Genomic DNA, 25,819 nt, shown 5'->3' with positions numbered 1-25,819 from the left:
AATTTTCTAACAAGGCCCAGTTATAGGTACAATAGTGTGCCCAATTGGCACCATATATGTTATTCAGGGTGAGAGACATTTGTGTCTCTTGTGATTAATATTTACATTGGAAAGGGTCTGGGTTCTCACAATCAAGTCACCAGCCAAAGTGGATCACTTTATTCTACATTTTGGACTACTCTGCCTCCTCTGGGGATATAACAGGTTTCCATTCATCCTATAGGCAACATAAAAGGAACCTTACTCTAAATACTTGGCACTGTTTATCCCTTGTTCTTATATGTATCTATCTTAACTTCTTAGGGTATTGGCACAGTTATTAGAAATGATAGAAATGTGGGTTTCTTTGATTCTACTTAATACCCTGTCTTTAGCATGTTCCCATTCTCTTTTGGTATCATCTATTTAATATTAATGGCATAGCTAAAGCAAAATCTATATTGTAAGACTCACACAGACTAAATGGAAATGGAGGAAAACACAAAGATATCATCCACACACCTTATACCAAAATTGATGAGTTGTATTAAAAGGATAATCTGTCAATGAAAACAGAAAGGTTAAAAATGAATTGATCATGGTGTTATAGCCCCATTTCCTCCCCAAAATTATGTTTGCTCTACCCTTTTGTGGCTCCTTATTAAAGCAGTCCAGGAACCTAAAACAATACTTTAATCACCTTACAAAAAATAGTCTTCCCACATAGAGACCAGACATATTGCCAGTCCAAATATTTCTGTAGTCATGGAAAAGTCTTTAATTGGTCTGCAGGTGAGAAATGAATGCTAGACATTTGGAAATAGTTTAAATAAAATATTGCAGTATTAAATGTGTTTTCAAATTTGAAATGAATGCAAAAAATAGTATTACTAGGGACCTTTTAAGGTAAAGATGGTTTCAGGCTGTGTATAAATGTGAAAATATCTGACTAAGCACATAAATATATTTCATAATTTCTAAAATTAAGGTAAAGCACCCTTGCCAATATAAAAAAAATGGTTAAAAACATCAGTATTATTTTTAGTGACATGCCTAAAAAAATTGTGTTGTCAATGTTTCCATGATATTTGTGAAAGTACAGTCATATACAATAGTTTCTGCTTATTCCCATGTGATTTGTTAAGAGATACAGTATTTAAATGTAGATGAAGATGGCTACAAATTATACTGTTACCTGAATATCTATGAAATATAAAGAATAATTTCAGAATGTGCCCTTAATTTTTCAAGAAGTTCAAGCTGCACATATTCATTAGTCTTTAAATTGTTAGATGCATTAAATTTCTCTCAAATTATCCATATTTATTATCTATGGTCCTTGACATTAGAACTTAAATATTAACACTAATGAATATGGAATGTATGAAAACTATCTTTCATTATACAATTTTATTTGGATGAGTAAAAATAATTTTAGATATCAGAGATATGTAACTATGTAAATATATTTATATTGGCATGACTAATTATATACATATATATGTATATATATATATATATGTATATACTTATGATATCAATATTTTAGATTTTCTAAAATGTTCAGATACTTTTTTCCAGAAGAAATGGGATGAAACAATTCCGTAGTCACTGAAAATAGCAATGTGATTGTACAGAATCTGAAAAGAATTTATATTGCAAAAATATTTTGATACATAAGCAGATATTGAGGCTCTGATTTGGGTCACATATTGTGAAACTGAAGAATTATAGTAGATCTGAATATTCTATATTGACGTGGGAGTGATTTCTTTCTAATCTGTTGCTTTCATTGGTTAAACGTGACTCGATCAACTGAGCAAAATTTAGAAAAGGTATAGGCTGATGTTAAGGAGAAATTCATTACTATGGAAGAGGGAACAGCTGATTTGGATCGTAAGCTTCAGTCCCTTTCTGTAGGAACTGAAACATTAACTGAGAGAATCAAAACTGCTGAATGTGACAATTGGATTTTGTCTAAAACTTATGACAGATTGGAGGAAATATTGTCAATACAAGAAGGCACGGTTTATGCCATAAAAATTATGTCCAAGGATGAGATGTTATCTCTAATGGACAAACTTCATACTTTAGAATCCTCAATGAAGGCTTTGGAACATAATTCTGGACAGGAGATCCCGACATTAATTTGGCAAATTAAAATATGTTCATCACACTATTGACACTTATTCAGGCTTTCAATGGGCAACTGCTTTAAGTTCAGAAAAAGCTGATTCAGTAATCACTCATTTATTAGAAGTCATGGCTATCATGGGTATACCTACACAAATAAAGATGGATAATGGCCCTGCTTATGTTTCTAGGAAAATGAAATGGTTTTTTGATGATTATTACAATATCAAGCATGATACAGGTATACCATACAATCCTACAGGTCAAGCAGTCATACAATGATCAAATCGGACTATAAAGGATATGTTGAACAAACAGAAAGGGGTGGAAAACACCCCCAGAAATAGGTTACATAATGCTTTGTTAACCTTTAATTTTCTCAACGCTAATGAGAAGGGAACAATGGCTGCAGAAAGACATTGGATAATGGAAAAGTCTACTGAACTAAATCAACCAGTTTATTTCAAGGATATGCTAACCTCACAATGGAAGCCAGGAGATGTGCTGCATTGGGGAAGGGGTTTTGCTCTTGTCTCCACAGGTGAGGAAAAATTGTGGATACCGTCAAAATTAATAAAGGTTCAGTATGAAGAAGAGAAGCCACTTGGAAAAGATAGATAACAATTCATTCACAAGGATGGCAATCATACTGATAGTAAGAAATACAGATAGGTTGGGGGCAGAGTTCTTTTCTTATCTCCACAGGAAAATACTCATCTTCAAAGAATTTAAGGGACCTTGAATATTTAATTACTGATGGATGAAAACTAGTTACGACCCACTAAAGATCGGCAATAAAACTATAAAACTATATATGTAATATAAGTATTAATTTATATATATATATATATATATATATATATATATATATATATATGTCTTATCAAACATTTCTTTATATGTGGAGCTGGTTTTGGAGTTGGACTATGGCTCAGTCCTTCTTCAATCCCAAGCCTGTTGACAAGAGATATATCAGAGTTTCTGTCTCAGGTCAGGAGCCATGAAATGGGACAGAATAAGAATAATTATATACTTTCTTTGCCTTTCCTCGTATCTGTGTCTTTCTTTATATTTCAGTATATGTCCTTGTTGTTAATGTTTAAATTTCCAATAACAAGCAATGAATTTTCCTAAAATAATCTTTGAAGTTTCCAAGATGAAGATGGGCCCCCACAACATCAACTCAATCTGGTTATTATGATGTCATGAATTTTTTTAGTGCTAAAATTAGACCTGTTTTTTGGTACCAACTGCACGAGACAATTTCAAATGGTGCACATTTTGACAACACTCTGGCTGGACCTTCTCAAAATGCTCAGAGACTAGTTACAATTTTCTTAGGTCAAAGGTTAATTTGGGAATTTTACCATCGTTTGCTTTCACAGGCCCTCTGAGAAGAACATCGCCCCCATGTCAGCTGGAAGCAATCTTAGAGGACAATGTCCCCTCTCCCAACAGAGTTTGCCCTCAGGGTTAGGGACATCATTTAGTGGTTGGTATAGTATTGCGGGGATGGGGAGATATTTTATGGAATTAGGGGTATTTAAAAAAAGGGGGGGATTAACTGGTTTGATGGGATGATTGATATTTGTGAATTACTGTTTTTAGAAAATTGCATTGGTACTGTTTCTTGTATATGGATATATTGAATCTTGAATGTGAGTGATCCTACCTCTATTTTTGTATAAGAGTATGCTTATAACGTGTCTATATTGTATTGATACATCTACCATATTACAATGTACATTTCTACCTCTGATATTATTTATATAATAGCATTGTTTACATTTGATATGTAATGACATTGTTTACAGTTGAGGATCATTGTCTTCATATATTGCACAGTTGTTTATTCTCTTAGTCTTCAAATTAGATAGGTATTGAGAATTATATGTTTGTCATATTTATTTTTAGGTTAATTAGGTTTTTTAGATACATAGAGATTATATTTAGTATAGATAGTATAATCTTCAGTCTCTTTGAAGAGCTGTAGAAAATGGCTTTTAATCTAACCTAGAATTCTGTGCCAAAGAGACACAATCACTCCTGGCAACACCGCTCTACTCCTGAGAGAATGTTGAGCACCAAAGACACTCCACTGGGAGCTTGTCTTATTGGCAGAACTGGCCTTTGGGTTAAGAAAAGCCCATACCTCAACTACTGACAAAGATACAGAATATCCATAAGTGGATGAAACAGGATTGTCTTATCTTTCCAAGACAGGGTAGAATAGTTCTAAGAAAGTTCCTTGCCTTTAATAATGGTATGTCAGTCATGTTAGACCTCAGCCAAAGTTGGTTGACTCAACATTGCAAACGAGACTTTGGGTGATTGTCCAGGCAGTCAGTTGTCTTTGTCATTTGTTGCACATTTTGGATATCTCTCGTTTGTTAAGTAATATTAATTCCCTTCTCAGATCTTTGACGGAGTTGAAGATTATATAATTGTAGTTACTCTCTACATTATTTAGACTCCTTGAGATAGAATGTCTAGCAAAACTTTTGTTTTATGTTTCTTGCTCATTATTGTTTATTATATTTATTATTTGTTACTATTGTATATAGTTGTATTTGATGTAGTTCTGTCTTATTTAGATAAAAGGGAGATATGTAGAGTAAGCCCAGCACAATGGGGGGCGTGTTTGCCTCGGGCTAATGTTTACATATAAATCTGGCAGGTGTGAGCCCCTCTGGTCCCTTTTGTATTTTCTGCCCATTGCTGGATTCCTGGTGTTGTAAGCTATCCCTTCATTAAAATTTGCTATTTCATATTAAGCTAGCCTGGTTATTACGTCACATACAAACTCACAGAAACTAAGGCTTTAAAACCAGTCTTTATCAGGTCCTTTGTATATTATATACATTTTAATATCCCTCCAATAAAATTGCCCAGTTTTCTTGTCTGATGGCTCTTTCAATAATTAGATCTCTAGATAATCATAATAGGAATTGGTAATTTTCACTTACTTTATGATGGAGGTGGGTCTTGTATCTATCTGTTGTTTTTATTGGTTAACTAATAAAGAAACTGCTTGGCCTTTGATAGGACAGAAATTTAGTTAGGCGGTGTAGACAGAACAAAATGCTGGGAGAAAGAGCCGAGTCAGACAGTCGCCATAATTCTCCTCTCCGAGGCAGACACAGGTTAAGAATCTCCCTGATAAGCCACCAGCTCGTGGTGCTACATAGATTGTTAGAAATGGGTTAATCAGGATGTGAGAATTCGCCAATAAGAGGCTAAAATTAATGGACCAAGCAGTGTTTAAAATAATACAGTTTCTGTGTAATTATTTCGGGTAAAGCTAGCCATGCAGAAGCCCGGCAGCGGGAATGCAGCCCGCTGCTCCTTACAACTTTATACTGATTTTTGGAGGCTACTAAGCATAAGTACAACCTCTTGGGGATACACAGATTGGGAAAATATGTGAAATTAAGATGTAAGAGCTACCTAGGAATATGTTAGAGTCATTGGTCAAACAGTATTATAAATAATAGGGTTTCTCTGTGATTATTAAGGTCTGGAAGGCCAGGGAATGAATGAAAAATCTCCTACTACTTTTCTTTTGCTATTGAGTATTTGGATTTCATCTCTGGAAAAATATAAACTCTGTAGTATTATTTATTCAAATTCTATAAATTATCTCCTCATTTCATACATCTCTGTATAAATCTTTAAGTTTGAATCAATTTCATTTATTCACTTCCACTCTGTCTCTTGTAATTTAATCATTTTGTCTAGAATTCCTTTCAGATGTTATAAGTAACTTAGGAATTAGTTAAAATATGTAAAAAGATTTACAATGACTCTGATCACTTGTGCATTTGAAAAATAATTCCCATGGATCCTGCTTTTTTGATTCTTTTTATGACAGAATCCTAATACATATAGCTAACTCTCAAAAAGTAAGAACTATCATAATTCAATAGAAGATAATGTTTATATTTGCTTATGTACATGAGCCTCTCTCTATCTATCCATCTATCGTCGGTCTATTTATCTATCATCCATTCACCAACCATATGTATCTATAGGTGAATCTATCTATCATTCATCTATCTATCATTTGTCATTCTGTCTTTCTGAATTTGCACAGGAACCACTCAACTTTCTTACATCATTATACCACAGGACTTACAGATGCTGAGACACTCAGAATAAATAAATATTTAGAATATTTAGGCTTGTATTTGTTGATTTTAGATCCCTTGATAAAACTTAGAAGAATTAGCAAAAGAAACATATTTAAAGGGTACTTTTTTATGTAGATTCTGGCTTTTGTTCCATCATGTTATTCTAACTATCAACAGGAATTTCATTTTAATATCTGAAAAACTACTGATGTTTTTAGTTGACAGAAAATCACCAGTCTCTAAACATATATGTTTAATTGTTTTGTTTTCATAGAGAGAGTATACCACCAGTAGACCCTTTTTTTTTATCCCAGACTAAATCTGAATGTCAAATCTAATCACCCATGAGTGCTATACAAAATGTAATGTTGACCTATTTTTTGTAATTATCTGGGTGAATAAAGTGCTTATCTTTTTGTTCTCTACATTTTTTTGCTATTTATTAGATTTCTGTCAGATATTCCAGTTCCAAAATCTATATACAAGGGGTAATTATCGCTTACAAAGGAGAACTGACACATAGCTTTTAATTAAGAGAGTTGAATTGAATTGTAAACCTCAGGAGATGACAATGTCTTGGATTTGAAAAATGAATGAGAGAGAGCAATACTAAAAAAAAATTCCAAGAAAAGTTTTAATGTTAAACAAACTATGAACAAGAAATATTCAATAATTTTAAGAAAGAAAAAAATTGATAGTCTTAAAAGCATGAAGCATTGTAGCAGGATACAGCAACAATACAAAACCATTAGCTTTCTTACATTTAAATGATAACCCTCCTGAGAAAGAAATCAGAAATCACAATAAAGAGTAAATCGAATCTTGGAATAAATCATACCAAACAATTGAAAGACTTGTAGCATACAAATATTAGGATATTGTAGAAAGAAATTGAAGGAGATCACAGGAGATGCAAAAATCTTAAATCCTCATGGATCAACATATTGCCGATGTTGAAATAACCATCCTACAATAGCTATATATCTATCTATTATATTCAATGTCAATAGAAATCCCAAAACAATTCTTCAAAGAAATTGAAAAAAAATAGATTCAGTTTTACAAGGAAATATACAAGCATAAGCAGCAGCAGCAACAACAAAACCAGAATATCTAAATCAATCCAAAATAATAAAAGAATCTAGAAGGCATCATTATCCCAGATTTAAATTTATATTGTAGAGTTATAATATTAAAAAGAAGATGGTATTGCCATTAAAAACCTACACAATGATCAACAGTATCAAATGGAAGACCTAGACATGATTCTGATTTTTGACAATGAAGCCAAAAATGCACACTGGAGAAAAGACAGATTTTCAACTGAATGTACTGTGCAAACTGGATATTTGCATTTAAAGGATTAAAATAGGTCTATATCTATAACCCTGTGGAAAACTCAGTTCTATTCTTCAAGACCTAGTAATACCACCTTTGGGTATACATTCAAAGGATGCTTAATCATGCCACAAAGACATGTGTTCAACTATTTTCATAGCAGCATTGTTTGTCATAGCCAGTACCTGCAAACAACCTAAATGCCTTTTGACAAAAGAAAGGATAAGGAAAATGTGGTACATTTACACAAAGGAATACTACACAGCAGAAAAAATGACGACATCTTCAAATTTTCAGGCAAATGGATGGAGCTAGAAAACATCAATTTTGCATGAGGTAACCCATATACAGAAATACAATTATCACATGTTCTCACTTGTAAGTGATTTTAAACATAAAGAAAAGAAAATCAGCCAACAAATCACAATCTCAGACAGCCTAAACAATGAGGACCCTAAGAGAGAAATACATAGATCTAATCTACATGGGAAGTAGAAAAAGACAAGATCTCCTGAATAAATTGGGAGCATGGGGACCTTGGGAGAAAGTTGAAGGGGAAAGAAGAGGTAAGGAGGGGAGCAGAGAAATATGTCAATCTCAATAAAAATTAAAAAATTAAAATATTTCTGAATAGCAAAGAACATGATTATTCAATCAAAAAGGCAAACTACAGAATGGGAAAGTCTTTACAAACTCTAAATCTGATAAACATTACCATATAGAATATAGAAAGATCTAAGCACAATGAACATCATAAATGAGTAGAGTTCAGGGAAGAGAAAAGATCAATATATATTATACAAGTTATTATATAAAGCTTTTTAAAATAAAAAAAACAGAGCAGTGGGCATTGACAGACATAAACTGATGTTTATTGATATATAAATAAAATGGAAATAAACATAGATAAAACCTGGTAGCACATTTTTGAATTGTATTTATAATGTAGTTTTTAGTAATTGTAGAATTTTAAATACATTTTAAGTACATTTTAACTAAAATAGAATTGCATCATTTTTTTTTGTTCTATTTTTTTCAGTCAACACTATTAGATACTTTGCCTTTGACTCTTCTCATGCCAGTCAACTTAAAATTGGCAGTCCTTTTCTTTTTTTTCTGAGTAGTGTGTGTGTGTGTGTGTGTGTGTGTGTGTGTTTGTGAAACTCTAATATAAATATATGTATGTATGCTTGTATACAATAATTATAAATGCAACCTGCTGAGTCCATTGTCATTGCATGTATATGAATTTAGGGATGACCACTTAATATCAGGAAATCAGTTAGGTACCTCATCCCTGCAAGAGGCAAATTGTTCCTCTCCAAAGCTGTCATTAGTTATGCATAGTTCATATCCCCATTGTTTCAGTCTTGCTTATGTAACCAATTATAAGGAGATCAATTCACATCAGTGCAGACGGAAATTTCTCTGTCCTGCGCTTGAGCTGTCCCACATCTGCTTATTTATAATCATTCAGAGACTTAATAATATTAATTCCAGACTGTTTGAGCTATAGTTCAGGCTTATTACAACTAACTCTTACATTTATACTAACCTATTTCTATTAATCTACATTTTGCCATATAGTTGTGGCTTTTGCCAGTCTGCTAACATCCTGTTTCTTGGACAACTGGCCCGTGTATCTCTCCACTCCCCCATCTTGCTCCCTGTATTCAGTTAGACTTTCTTGCACAGGTATATTCTGTTGAGCTATAAGCCAGGACATCTTTTATTATCAACCAATGAGGGCAAACTATATTCACAGTGTACAGAAGGTTATCGCAAAGCACGTAAGTCTCCCTGATATTGTAACTCTAACAATATCTGCAGCTCCACTTCTGCAGTGTTTCCGAGTCGTAAGTGCAGAAAGTGATGATGTAGATGCATCTTTTGGTGCAGGATTCCCATTATTTGTCAATCTATTCACTGTTTCCAGTTGTGGTTTTTTGAGATAATATTGTAGATATTCACAAAGGTGTAATTAGTGGCACTCGCCAGTTGCTGGTAACGGCTACCTATCTGAATGTACTTCCTAGGAAGGAAATCATACTTGTGACTAGACACCCATCGTCTTCTGGAGTAATGACATCATGAAACTGAGAAAATCATTTGCGTCTGCCACTACACTAGACAATTATTTACGAATATGTTAGCTACAACATCTCATAAAAGAAGGTTCATATCATGGAACTTATTTATAGGTGGATGAAATCATTATTAAGCCAATCTTTTTAAAATAGTCTCTCTTTCTTTCAGACTAAATTATAAGAAGTGAATACTGAAATTATTTACTTTTCTTAGGAACCTGGTACATGAAATTTGTGAATGTACTTAATTGTCAATATAGCAAGGAAACAGCAATCAAATGAAAATAATATCTCCACCTGGAAAGGGGAAAAGGCTCAATTTGAATAATTAGTAAGTGAGACATGAAGATAAGTATCAACAGTTTATTTTTTGCCTTCTTGTGACATTTGTTTTCATTTTAGTTTTATTATTTAGTGTTAAGATTAAAATTTAGGCAGTAACAATAAAGGGGTGTGACTATATATTTTTGTTAAATCTAAATATTAGATTAATATTAAATTTTCAGAATATAACAGGCATCATTACCATATAAGAAGGATGTTATTGTCCATAGATAGTAAATGTTAAAGTATTTTAGAATGTAAATTATCAATGTTTACAATAGTCTCAAAATGTTCATCATATAAAAATAGAATAAAATGATGAAAGCAAAGTCACTATATACTATATTTGATTACAGAAAAAATAGAAGTTTATGTAGGTTTTATTTGTATTTCAAGAGAAACCAAGCACTGAAGAAGAATAGGAGTATTTTTAGAAAGAGAAATGGAGCATGAGATGCTCCTCAAGATTATCTGATAATGTGTGAAGAGAGAGAGAGAGGTTTGAAAAAAAGAATACAATCTTGAAGAAAACTGTATCTTAAAGTTGTTCGCTAAGCACCTCATTCATGACTACATGTTTTCATAGAAAAACATCCACCTCATTTCTAGATTGGCATCAGCAATGCATAAGGCTGCTTTATAAAGCTGGGTGTAAGCAAAGACAGAAAATAAATAACAATATTGCCTCAGTTACAGTGTTTATGTCTGGAATTTGTGGGAAGAAAACTATCAAAGGAAATTTATTTTCATTCTAAATATTTTTAAGGAATTATATATTCAGTTATTATTATGCCCAGATCTGAAAAGTCCCCCAAAAATCAAGAAGGAGACGAAATCTCATATGTAAGAGCAAGGAGCCTTTATTTTATACAAGTTTGCAAACTTAGTCTTTCTATATGTTCAATGTTTTGGAATAATCAGAGAGCCCTGAGTTCAGTTAGAGTTGGGTTTTCATACTAGTAAGGAGGAGGTGAGGGATTTCTAAGGTTCTGGACTTCTGATTGACTGACATTTGTCTAGGGGTGTCCTGGTAAGTGTGTGCCAGAATTATATTAAATGTGCTATAAATATACAAAGTCATATATAGCCAAATATCTGGCAGGAAAGTATTGATGGTTACAAGAAAAATTCTTATAATCTATGTACATGTAAAAACATGTAAAGTATACCAGGTAACTGAATCTTTGTGATTATCAAAGAAACTAAATACTTACAAACACTTTAGGATATTATATATTTGAGACAATATATATTTAAACACATACTTTAGCATAATATATAAATAATCTATCTATGAAAATATTATATGCTAGGATGTTGAACCTGTAAGGCAATAAGAATCTCAATGTCCTAAATAGTAGATAAAAATATTGATTGCAATACATACCAGTAAATGAAACATTTTTGCATATTTTTAAAATTTACATACATATAAAGTGCAAGTAAAAAACCTTCCCATAAGATATGAGTATGCCTGTAAATTTAGGAGTGGTAACATTGTTTCTAGGTCTCCTATGATATATATTCTAATACTATTTAAGGATAAAGGATGTAAGCATTGACTGAGATATCTGGGGCATACCAGTGTTGCTTTAAGTTCTAATGTCATGATGTAGGCAAGGACAGAGCTGGGGCTTTACAGAACAGAAGGGTGTGTGCACAACACCAGCAGCCCTGATCTCTTTGATCCATGGGCTTTCTCAAAGTGGTTTCAGCTAACTCATAACTGCTGTGTAACCTAGACATGTCCCTTCCTGTCTAGTAGAGTTCTAGAAATCCTTATAATCAGTTCCTTGAAATTGGAAGTATTAACACTGGGAGGAAATTGACAAATGTTTGTTTACCCGCTGGGTAGAAAAATTGAAAAATATTAACTTAAGGACGTATTTGTTTTGATCTTGTACTGTGCTTGATTATTGCCCAGCAATTGGAAACTGACTGAATGGCAGAAATCAGGAGGGGGCCAAATGCTCAGGAGGCATTCGCAGCTGGCAAGCAGATATTTCTTTGCTGCCAAAAGGCTCTGCTCACCAGGATATTTATACATCACAACTAGAGTGTAGTGTATGACGAATGCCACAGAGAATTCACACATGTCCTCATATCAGGAGATGCAAAATAATGCACTGTAAAAGAAAATAAAGATTGGCTCTATACCTCTTTTTCAATGTTTAAGCATAAACAATTCACTGAATGGCTTTTACGTTAAGAAATTTTATTAATTCATTTTGCTATCCATCTTCAGGAAGCTATACTCATTATATTATTCTTTTTATATATCACATAAAGCTTAGACACAGTTACTTAAATATTGTATGATTCAGTGAATTGAATTGATTCTTATTCAAAAAGCAGTGTGAAATTCTTTTTGGGGCATTCAAAGTGAAAAAAAAAAGAGAACTATTACCTTAAAATATAGTTCAGAGTTTGTAGAGTAAATAATCATATTTTTCAGGCCGCAGTAGATATCATCAATGTGTTTATGAAAAATATGTATGTATACACATACACACATACATATATATGAAAATACTTATATGTATATGGCAATAAAAAATGAAAAAAAGAGGACATGAATTTAAAAGATATCATGGAAAGTTATTTGGATGTTAAAAAAAGGAAAGGGAAGAGGGAAGCAATGCAATTATAATCTCAGAAAAAGAATAATACATGAATAAACAAGTACATGTTTAAGTGTACTACATATAATGGTTCAATATTTTCATCTACATATAAAGGTGTTCAGATATATATGTATCTATATTATATATAAGAAATAAAGATATTTCACACTAGATATTTTAACTAGAAAATGACTTTTTGTCATTTTAACAGAAAGCAATAAAATTTTAAAAATAAATCCATTCTTTTGTAGATGACTACAGTTTGAAAATTTTACAAGTGACTGAAAATAATTTTAATTAAAATAATTCATTTTGGGTATTCATATAGATACATTTTTGAAACTCTATGTTCTTCAGTATTCATCATACAAATGGACTGAATAAATAAAATATGGAAAAATTATTTCACTAAGAAATAAATATATTTTTGTAGATATTCTTTTGTATTGAGAGCATAGGAATCACCACCTTGTCAACATGTTTATTTGGTTCTTCATAATTTAATGTGAAAATATTTATTATCAGCAGTATAACCTCAATATTTTTACTTGTCTCTAAAAGAAATACAAACCTATATTCTTCACAATTATTCTTTAAGACAATTCTCGTTTGAAACTCTAATGTAAAGTTAAATGCAATGCTTCTAGTTAAGTACGAAAAACCTAAAAATTGGTAGTGAGTGTCTTATATAAAAGTCTCAAACCTTCTGTATAATTACAGTGAAAGATATGAACAAGGTGGAATTTAAAATTGTTACCAAATAAGACTGCTGTGGGACAATGTTCTGTATCCTTCCAATTATATTTTAAATAAATGCTGATGGGCCAGTAGCCAGGTAGGAAGTACAGGCAGGACAATCAGTCAGGAAGTAGAAGAATTCTCCTGATGAGAACAGGAGAATTCTGGGAAGAAAAAAGCTAATTCTGCAGTTGTGACCCTGCCACAGAAGAAGCAAGATGTGACTGCCTCACCAAATAAGGTACCCAGCCACGTGGCTAACAAAGACAAGCATAATTGGTTAATATAATTTAAAAGAGTTAATAAGAAGCCTGAGCTACTGGGTTTATCAGTTTATAACTAATGTAGACCTCTGTGTGATTTCTTTGAGACTTAACAATTGCAGGAACAGGGTAGGACAGAAACCCTCACAACATAAAACACTCCAACAGCAAAATGTAGCTTTGGAACAAATTCAAATTTCTTTTCAAATTCTATATCAGTTTTTACTCTTCCCACTCTCAGCAACTTAGGTTATCTGGACATCTAATGGGAAAGAAAGGACTCAGCTCCTCAGTTATGACTTCTGGGTGCAATTTTATCAGAGGAAATGACTACAATATTTTTTTTTATACAAAGTGAAAGGGAAAACATTCTTTCCTTTATCTTTATAACACAAATCAGGAAGAACTACAAACAATTTCTTTCTTTTAAAAATATTTACTATTGATATGTTAAAATAATAGTTTTCTACTTTAAATTTTTTCTCTAGCACCTTTGAAAAATTAAAATTTTACATGAAATTTAGACCAATTAAGTCTAAAAAAGTAATAAGAAAATCATAACAATTTTTATTTGGGACAAAAATAATTTACATTTTACGTTTTATAAATTTAATTTTTTCCCATTATCTTTCCATTATTGTTATTGAAAGACATTGTCCCAGACAGTAAAATCTGTTAACTAAAGTTTCATGTCTCTTAGCTTATTGACATATTGCTTATTTTTTTTTCTTTCCATTTATGGCTTTAATTTTACTTTAATACTATGTTATTAAACTTAGTGTGCATTCTTTGAGCAAATACTACACAGTGAAGAAGAAATATCCCATGTGGAAAACTGTTTAAAGGTAAACAAATATGCTTCTCAGCACAGTTTTATTATTTTAATTAAACATATAGAAAATTGCTGCATGAGACAGGCCATTATTTTATACATGCATTTTTCAAATTATTGTAGAGAAAGACTCCACGTAAAGGGTGATTAATTTGTTTGTTTCATTTTTTTTTCTACTTTTTCAGAATTTTGTATACCGATAGGTTGGATTAAACTCCCTCTTCCCGATCCTCCACTTTCTTTTTTTTTTTTTTTTTTTTTTTGGTTTTTCGAGACAGGGTTTCTCTGTGGTTTTGGAGCCTGTCCTGGAACTAGCTCTTGTAGACCAGGCTGGTCTCGAACTCACAGAGATCCGCCTGCCTCTGCCTCCCAAGTGATGGGATTAAAGGCATGCGCCACCACCGCCCGGCTCCGATCCTCCACTTTCTAACCTAATGGTTTATCATTTTTCCTCTGGTGCGGGAAAATTGTATATATTCTGTCAATCATGTTATAAATAAATGCTGATTGGTCAGGCAGGAAGTATAGGCAGGAAAACCAGACAAGAAGTAGACATGATTTAATGAGAACAGGAGAATTCTGGGAAGGAGGTAGTTGATTCCTCCCACTCCTGACCAGACCACAAAAGCAATAGGATGTGATCTGCCGCACTGAAGAAAGGTACTGAGCCACATGTCTAACATAGATCAGGAAAATGGGTTAATCAAGATGTGAGAATTAGCCAGTGAGAGGCTAGAGCTAATTGGCCAATCAGCTTATAATTTATGGAGACCTTATGTGTGATTTTCTTTGGGGCTAAACAGTTGTGGGGGACCTGGTGGGAGGACAGAAAACACAAACAAACAAGCAGGCCTGGCCCGGCTCATGTTAAGTTCCTCACTCATTATTATGCAATATTTTCTAAAACCACCATATCTATTTAGTGTTCCCAGCATGTACATGAGTATAGGATTATGCCCTGGAACATCAGCAGTCTATCAGGGCAGGATCCTAAGCACATTGCTCCCTCCAATAGCCAAATCGTGTAAAACAAAATCCCAATACTAGACATGGGAAGCCCTAGTTTGTGGTGTTGGTCAAGGCTGTCCAAGAAACTCTCCCAAATACAGCTTTTCATTGTTACTTCTGGTTTCTCTCTAGAAGTTAAGGACACTGTTTTTTTTTTTTTTTTTTATTGAGAAAAGGAGAAAAAAAAAAAACAAGTTTCCACCTCCTCCCAGCCTCCCATTTCCCTCCCCCTCCTCCCCCCCTACGCCCCCTCCTCCCACCCTTCTTCCCCTCCCCCCACTCCTTTCCCCCTCCCTCTCCAGTCCAAAGAGCAGTCAGGGTTTTCTGCCCTGTGTTAAGACCTAGGACCTCCCACCTCCGTCCATGTCTAGGAAGGTGAACATCCAAACTGGCTGGGCTCCCACAAAGCCATCACATTAGGTAGGATCAAACCCCCGTGCCATTGTCCTTTGCGTCTCATCAGCCCTCATAGTTCGCCATGTTCAGAGAGTCCAGTTTTATCCCATGCTTTTTCAGTCACAGTCCAGCTGGTCTTGGTGAGCTCTCAATAGATCAGCTCCACTCTCTCAGTGGGTGGGTGCATCCCTCGTGGTCCCGCACTGTTTTTGAAGGCACCATTTACTTCAAAAACAGGACCCCAGACATCAAACCTGAAATTGACGTAAATATAAGAAAGGGTAAGCATATTTCCAGTGAAGAAAAGAAACTAACATTCCTACAGAACTATGAGTTGTGTGAATCATATCACCAACAAGCAAGACACCATAACTATAATAGTGCTGTATTATCATGCGGACCATTGTAACCAACATTTCTCTGATTGGACTTAATAATCAACAAATGGAAAACATGGTGCTAGGGATTCATCTTAACTCTTCAGTGTTGGTGAAACATGATCATTGGAGGAGATCTAGGTCACTAACCTATAAACCTGGACAATCCTTATAAGCAATCTATAAACATTTGTTTCTATATCCACAGACAAGTGTGCCCTTTACCCTTTATTAAGTTATTTGTCTTTGCAAAAGATAACACCAGTTAAAAAAAAAGACAATAAAACACAGAGTTGTGAAATCCAGTTCCAGTGGATACATCTAAAAAACATTCCTGCACCTAAGGTTCAGGAAACATTGTGAATTAGAAGGTAGAAAGACTATGAAAACAAGAGGATTAGAGTTTTCTTTAAAATTGTGTTTCCTCGAAATAGCAGAAACTACGCATATAAAGTCTTACAAATATCGCTACTGAAACATGATCTGAACACAGACAACAATGTTCATGCCAAAGTACTTAGGGAAAAGGCCAGAAGCTTCAACCCTACATAATGAGGTATTTATATCAGACCACCAAAGAGGTGGCCTTTCCCAGGAAAGAACACACCAATATTTTTGTCTAGTGGCTAAAGGTCAGCTCAGAAAACATTCATAGAAATAACATTATATACATTAAAATGTTTATATAAGGAATATATATAATATGTATATATATATATATATACACACACATACACACATATAGGTAAGAGAGAACAATTAATGAAAAAGAGGTACTGTATGTGAAGAAGAATGAGGAAGTGAATATGGGATGATTTGGAGTTAGGAAAGGGAATAGAGAAATGTATGTAATTATATTATAATTCCCCATAAAAAAGTTACAACCACCAACAGAAAAACATTAGTCACAATTGTAGCAGTCGTATAGCCAATAAAACTACAATGTCAGGTGATATATAGTAAAGATTTTATGAAAGAAATGAATGAAGAACCTACTATGGCAAGAACAATAAATTCTCTCTGATTGATCAATAAATATTTACCTGGTGGTGGTATACATACTTAATGAAGATTTCTAAATTCACAGAGAAAATACAAGGTTATAATGGATTAAAAGGGAATGTATGATAACTAAATGTGTTGGTGCAGAAGAGATGCAGGGCTAGCTCTCCCACTCTTATGACCTCAGGACCAGCTTTCTCACATGCCTCAGGCACTGATGGGCTGGAGGGGGCAGCCCACTGCTGCCCATGCGGCCATATAACAGGTGAGTAACGGGGATAACTCTTCCATGTTCTCATTATATGGGCTAGTTTGCTTATACCTCTGACAATAGAGTTGGTTCTATTGTGGTGCCCACACAATGAACAGGGTCTTGTCTCTGAGTGCTCCAGCTGGTGACCTGCAGGGGAAGCTATTCCATCCTTCTGAACTCAGAGCCATCTCTCCTCCCTACATCAGGTGTTGAAGGGAAGGGAAAGGAAACTCTCTCTCCCCTGTGCATTCAGACCATGATTTCTAGTGATTGAGACCAATGACTTTTTCCAATGAACACTTGCAAGGAATGATATATGGACAAAAGAGTTCACTGCATGACTCACTGTATGATGCACACATTCCATAATGAGTTCCCCTCTTCTTTCTTTTCTCTCTCTTGTTGATAGTGGGGCGGCAAGGGAAGAGGGTAGATACACAGGAACTGGAAGTGAATGTGTTTGTGAAAGACACAAAGATTAATAAAAAACAAAGTTATAAAAGGAAAGCAGAATCATTGATGTGAGGTCTTCTGGGAAGTGTTTCCTCAGGGTCAGCATACACAAGCTGTGTTGCAGAAGTGGCTGACTTTGTAGCTAGAACTTGCATCTGAACTCAGTAGATAAGAGTCACCCAGGTGGTATTGGTTTAAAAGGCGTAAAGGTATGGTAGAGAGAGCAGGTGAGACTTGACTGTGAGAGGCTGAAAGAAACCACTTGTGAAGGTAAAGGCCCAGGGATGATGGGGTTATGGAGAGAAGTAGAGCATTGAAAAAGAAGAGAACCTATGAGAGGTTTTTAGTGAAACAGCAGCACAGTTACAGTGGAAAATCCCAATAATTCGGAGATCCAAGAACAACAAAGCAGTGCAGTTGCACCCTCCAGAGCCTGAAAGACAAATTGTATAGTTTCATAGGGGGCAGGTCTGGAGAAGTAACTCAAGCCCCTTGGAGGAGCTCAGAAGATTATAAGTAATCCATATATTGGGAACTGAGCTATTTATACTTATGACATTTGGTTTTGCTTTAATTTAGTTTTGACTGTATTCTGGTTCTTCCCACATGAAGTCAGAGCTTCTTCATTTCTTTCTTTATCCATCTAGTTAATTGGAGTTCACATTTGAGAGATTAATTTTTTAAAATAGATTGACTACTTTAAAGGGACTTCATTTTAATTTTTTTGAATTTGTAATGACTGGGGGGTATTTAAAATTATTTATGATTTTAATGTGAAATCTTGGAGACAGAATAAAAGAGGAAGGATTGTGGCTTAATAGTGTTATGTCAGTTTATGGACAGTAGGTCACTGGTACTTGCTAGAATTAATGTCAGCTTGACACAAGATAGAGTTATCTTAAAGTAGGGAAACTTGATGGGGAAAATTCTTCCAATGTCGATGGTGTCGTCCCTAATCTTATGGTCCTGGGTTCTATAACCAATCAGGCTGAGCAAGCCTTGAGAAACAAGCCACTAAGAAGCACTCCTCTGCATCCTCTGTATCAGCTCTTGCCTCCAAGTCTCTGCTCTTTTTGAGTTCCTGTCCAAATTTCATTTGAAGATTAACAGCAATGCTGAAGTATAAAACAAGAAAATTATTTCCTACCAAACTTGTTTTTTATCATGATCTTTCTTTGAATAAATAAAAAACACACATATACTCACCCATATATAAAGTCTCTTATTTAAACAAAATTCCACACTGGGGGTAAACTCAAGAACGTGGGGAAAAATTAAAAGTAAGCAAGGGAGAAAGAGCAAAGACATATACTTCCAGAAAAATAATGTTCACTGTGTTAAGTGTACTTTCCACTTTCTCTTCTTTGAGATTCTGTGTGCTAAGTTTCATGTTGAGGTCTTTGATACATTTGGACTTAAGTTTTGTGCATGGTGATAGATATGGATATATTTGCATTGTTCTGCATGTTGATATCCAGTTATGTTAGCACCATTTGTTGAATATTTTTCCATTTTATATATCTTGCTTCTTTGTCAAAAATCAGGTATTCATAAGTGTGTGGATTGTTTTTCGTGTCTTCTATTTGATTCATTTGGTCCTCCTGTATGTAACTTTTTTATGCCAATATTAGTCTGTTTCATTATTGTAATTCTTTAGCAGAGTTTGAAGTTAGAGTTGCCTCCAGAAGTCCCCTTTTTGTACGGGATTGTTTTGGCTATCCTGGGTTTTTGTTTTTCCATAGGAAGTTGAGTATTTTCTTTACATGTATGTGAAGAATTTTGCTGGGAACATCCCTCCATTGTTGGAGGGAGTGTAAATTGGTATAAGCATTTTAGAAATCTTTATGGCAATTTCTTAGAAGATTTACAAACGAGTCTATCTCAAGACACAGTAATAAGCATTTTTCAGAATATACCCAAAGGAATCTCATTCATACCACAAGGACATGTGCTCAACTATATTAATATCAGCATTATTTGTAATAGCCAGAACCTGGAAACAACATATTTGTGAGGTCTAATGAAGTATGCTATGTGTAATATCATTTCACTGCTATGCATGCTGTAGACTAAAATGAAGGAAATGCAGAGATACTTGGTGGAATATATTGAGTACATACCCTGAATCAGTAAGTCAACATCTCTAATGCTCAACATGAAGGTTATAAGAATTAACACTGTACTGTTTGTGGTGCTTAAGCTAAACACCCAGCCTTTATTTTCATTTATGCATAAGAAAATTAACTACAAAATTTTGGATATGTCAATTCACTTCGCTTTTTCTATTTACAAAACTAAATGCAGCAAATTTTAAAGTAAAATAAATTTAAAAAGTGCAGAAATGCAAATCAATTTGAGATTGAATTCCAAAAGAAAAAATTTTTGGAAAAAGCATTTAAAGGGGAAATTAATGCAACTCAACTGTTTGATCTCTAGTAATGTAGAATTTTATAATTCAAGCATTATTCAAAGATAAATTTTATAGTCAAGCATTATTCAAAGACACAATGTGAAAAGAACACTTTAGCAAGATAGATACAAATAAGTAGATCATTAAGCTTTAGAGCTATAAATTAGCCAGAAAAACACCCTCAATAAAAGTTCTGTAAGATTATATGTCTGAAAGAAAGGCATTTTCTTCTTTAAACTTTTAAAAGTCTTGAGACTAATATTTTTTGTGCATTTATATTTATGATAAAACCATGGCTTTCAAGAACCTTTGTGTTCTACTTCCAACAGAAGAGACCTGTGGACCAATGACATGTGTAGCCAGTAATAAATCAATACAAAACCAATATATTTATCATCAAGATAAGAATACACCATGAAGAAATTATTTTATATTTGATGGATTGTACTGGAAAATTTTAATGAGTACATGTAACAAAATGGAAACTTTCCATATGTATTCTATTTTAAAAAATCATTACAAAAATCAATTCAAAATGGACTTATGGCTTACACATAAGGTTAGAAACTTTAAAGTAGCAGAGGAGGTCACTGAGTCAACAATGCAGCAATAAAGGATTCTGAAGCAGATTCCTGAAGGACAGCAAACAGAAGCAAATGAAATATGGACAATCGTCTTAAATAAATCAGATAGAAGAAGCAATGGACTAATGGAATAAATATGTATGCAAGATTTATATTTGATAAAAGGCAAATATCCATAACAGATTATATACATGTATTAAAATATCAAATGGTGTTTTATAAATATTTATATGTTACATCTAAATGCGTTCAAACCCACAATTAAAATTAATCTAGTGACTTCATTGTTTTCAATCATTGAACTTTAAAAAAATCTATATGGTTCCTGAAAAAGAAATTAGGTTATTGTTATATTAGATATGATGCCCAATTGGGTATTATAAATGCCTAACATAGAGCTGACAATCTGAATCTTTATTTTTTTATCTCATTGCCATTTATATGTTTATCTGATATTTTTTATTGCTGATTCAATTTATTTGTTGTTTTCACAGCATAACAACTTCATGTTTGTAACATGAAGCAGCCTTGTCCTCGTGAGACAAAAAAAAAAAAATCATGGGTCAACAAGCCATGCATGTCAGTAATCTTAATATTAGTCCAATTAGCTTAAGCAATATGACTTTTTCCTATTATAGCTATAAAAATTTACTGATCTGATTCAGTGTAAAACATATTACTAATATAATTTATAGTTCCTGCTATTACAATTTAGCCCATCATTGATCAAATTCATTCTTCATGCTCCAATGACTTATAAATATAGAATTTTCAGTATAAGGAATGCGAAAAAAATGGAAGCAAACTTAGTAATTGTTAAGAATAATGATATTACACAACTGGTTAAGACAAGGAGTTACAGACATCCTTTGAGAGTAATTTTAAAGAGAAAGAGTCTCAAAAAGGGGAAATGCAGGGATTAATGATGAAACCTCAATATTGTACTCTTATCCAAAATTATCTAGTGTTAATGATGTCCAGAATCAAATTCCAAATCTAATTAATGATACATTCTTAATATAGTAGATATACTTGTGAGTTCTCCGATAAAATTTGAAAGATCAAAATTATCACAGCGATTTTAATTAAAAACAACAGTAGGTGTTCACAAGACATGGTATTCTCTCACAAATTGATATGAGATACAGAAATAGCTTTATTGGAATATGTCCTCCCGAGTTCTCTTAGTAAGATCCTAAGTTTTGTGGAAGCTTGACTGCACAAAATTGACTGATTGAAGGAGTTCATCTCTAGGGAGTCTACTGTCATAATCTCATTGTTATCTTGTAATGAGAACACTAAGCACATGAATATTGAGGAACCTGGAGCTAGGGAAACATCCAGGAACCCACAAGGATTGACCTCAGCTTAGACTCCTAGCAATAGTGGAGAGGGTGGATGAACTGGCTTTCTCCTGTAAACAGAATGCTGACTACCCTAATTGTCATTATAGATCCTTCATTCAGTAACTCATGGAAGCAGATACAGTGACCTGTAGCCAAACACTGGAATGAGCTCCTGGAGTTCAGTCAAAGTCAGTGAGGAGGTATTAAAGAAAAATGGAGGTCAAGATCATGATGGGGAAATGTGCAGAGATAACTGTTGTGAGTCCGTGAGACCTCATACATTCTGGACTAAGATCTGGGGAACCTGCATGGACTGAACTAGGTCCTCTGAATGTGGGTGACAGTTTGTGTGGTTTGGCCTTTTTGTTGGGCCCTGACAGTAGGACCAGAACTTATCCCTCGTGTGTGATCTGGGTTTTTGGAGCCCATTTCTTCTAGTGGAATGCCATGCTCTGCCTTGATACAGAGGGGAGGGGATTGGTCCTGCCTCAACTTGATATGGCAGGCTTTGTTAACAACTAATGGACAGCTTTGTCATCTCTGAGGAGTGGTGTTGCGGGAGGTCCTCCCACTCCTCCAGCCTATCACCGCTGAGGTACCAGCCCACTGGGGCGTGGTTTCTCTCCCTTTAAAAAAGCGGCCACTTCCCTCTGCTCACTCTCTTCACTTCCTGCTCCGCCTGCGACTAGACTCCTTTCCTGGTTGCGTAGAGGGCTGTTGCCTGGGACAGTGATCTGTAAGTTTTTTCCCCTTTAATAAATACCACCCTAATAATCATAACCCCGAATTGGTGTGGCATTGTTTGTGACTTACGCCTTCATTTTGGCGCCCAACATTTGGTTTTAGAACCTCTCCTTTCCCCACTCGCAGCCGCGAGTTCGGCTTGGCGGCCCCAAGTTCGGCTTGGCGGCTGCGGGCTTGGCGGGCACAAGTTCAGCTTGGAGGCCGCGGGCTTGGTGGGCTCTAGTTAGACTTGGCTGGAGCCCCTCCTTCCTCAGCCGCCAGAGGCCTTGGACTCCCCACCTGGATGTAAACTCCACAGGCCCGCGCAGTTTCTGGCCACCTGGTTTGCTCTTTTCTGAGTCATTTTTAAATCTCCCTTGCAAGTACAGCTCTTAAGTGGCACAAACCAGAGCACGTGGTTGCTGAAAGCTGCAAACCCTCAAGGTGACTTGTTCCATCTCAGGAATTGATTTAATTAGATTTATTTTGTTGAGAAACTTGCATTTTTCAGTTTTTAACATCTACTAAGGCACTGAAACAGGACCATGTTTTCACCGCGACTCTGCAACAGCGCCACCTGCTGGATAATAGGTAATATTGCAGTTTTTGTTTGTAACGCAAATTTTACTGCTTTGTTTTCACTAATACAATGGATTAGTAAATTCATATTTACTAATACAATGAATTACATCATACAAGGTTTATATGATTATGGGGATACCTTAATTTGCTTGTTACTAGCCTTCAGTTTTCTTTTCCATATTCTATCATTAAGGAAGAATATGGCACTACTAAGAACGATTGAATCTTTACGTACTAATAATGAACAGAAGAATATGGCACTCCTAAGAATGATAGAATCTTTACGAACTAATAATGAACAACTAATTGACAGGATTAAAATTATTGAAAATCAGAGGTTATCTGAACAAGTGGATACTATGACAGACAAAATTGATTCCATATCCAAGGGAATTAGAAAGTTACCTGAAAGGGTTCAGGCTGTTGAATTTGACGTTCAGACTTTATCACAAAGTTTTGATAAGGTAACAGACAGAATGTACCTCCAAGATGGGAATCTACATGATATACAAGAAAAGTTTAAGGAGGACATGTTATCTTTGAAGGAAAAAATTAAAGCTTTGGAATCACAGGTGCAGAATGGGGACCAAAAAATTGATACCTCAGTGAAATCACTGGAAATATATACAGGTCAGGAGATTCAGGATTTAAGAGAGACAATGATAAAAAGATTTGAAAAGATTGGGGAAATTATTGCAGCTGGTGAACAGAGGAAGGAGGCACAAGGACAGGATACAAGGCCTCCACCAGCTATTAGAACTGGCTTACCCAGGGTTCTAGCGACATACCCTATACTTAATTCTGAAAAAGCATCAACTTCTAAAGGCTCAAAGGGAGTCAGAGAAGCTAGATGGACGCCAATAGCAATGAATGATCTGAAAGAAATTAAGCAAGCTGTTGTTAATTTTGGCTTGCACAATGCATATGTAAAGGAAATGATAAGGACTTGGGCTTCTAATGCTAGAGCTACTCCCCATGATTTCCATCAGTTAGTGTCTGCAGTTTTAGATAATGGACCTTCCTTGATGTTCGGAATTTATTTCAGAGAAGAATCCAAACATATGGAACAGCAAGGAAGAGCAAAAGGTATTGAGGTTTCCCAAGATCAAATTCTTGGTGCAGGAGAATATGCTGATCCACAGGTCCAAGCTCTTTATGACGATGAAGTACTGTGTCTATGTCACCAAGCAGCTTTAAATGCTTGGAATAGGATACAAGATCCAGCAAAAAGGGTTAAATCATATACCAGAATTAGGCAGGGACAGAGAGAACCCTTTATTGACTTTTTGCAAAGATTAATTAAGGCTCTGGACATAGGGGTAACAGACCCAGAAGCTAGACGAATACTTCTTGAATCTCTAGCTTTTGAGAATGCAAACATAGAATGCAAAAAGATAATTGGGCCTTTAAAGTCTAGATCAGCACCTATGGATGAATGGATTCAGCATACGATGAATGTTGAGACGTTTAGCTATAATGATGAATCTTGGGTAGGAGAAGCGATTTCCAAAGCAATGAGGAGACATCAAACTGCCAGGTGTTTTAATTGTGGTAAATTAGGACATTTGCAAAGGAATTGCAGGCAAAGAATTTCTAGGAATAATATCTCTTCTGGGAATGACAAAAATAGGAGACCTCGGCCTTCAGGTATATGTAGGAGATGCGGTAAAGGCAGGCATTGGTCCAACGAATGTAGGTCAACAACAGACAGACGGGGCAATCCGATATCATCGGGAAACTCCTTGGGGGGCCTCTCGCAGGCCCCCAAGCCAACAGTGGCCCAGTCATTCCCAGTCACAGTGGAGAACGTGCCTCACCAAGAAAATTAAAAGCTCCAATTTCTGCTGTAAAAAGTAATACTGGTCTAAATGAAGAATTATGTGTGGAGGATGAGTCAAAAAACCCAATAGGACAGAGTAAACGTATATTTTGGCAGACTTCTATTAATGATCAAAGACCAAAGCTAAGAGTCTGTATAAATGGCACTTTTATTGAAGGCTTATTAGACACAGGTGCGGATGTAAGTATCATTACCCCAGAATCTTGGCATCCAAATTGGCCTCTTCAAGAGGTAGATGTTCAGTTCCTGGGAATTGGAACCCTATCTCGTGTAAAACAAAGCACAAGATGGGTTGAATGCATAGGGCCCGAAGGGCAAATAGGAAGACTAAGGCCATATATAGCCAATATTGCCATAAATTTATGGGGCCGTGACCTGCTACAGCAATGGAATACCC

The sequence above is a fragment of the Microtus oregoni genome, unplaced genomic scaffold, assembly GCF_018167655.1.
Source record: "Microtus oregoni isolate MIOR12 unplaced genomic scaffold, Mior012 000030F_ref0000283, whole genome shotgun sequence".
NCBI lineage: Eukaryota > Metazoa > Chordata > Mammalia > Rodentia > Cricetidae > Microtus > Microtus oregoni.
Note: the sequence above shows the minus strand (reverse complement) of the source record.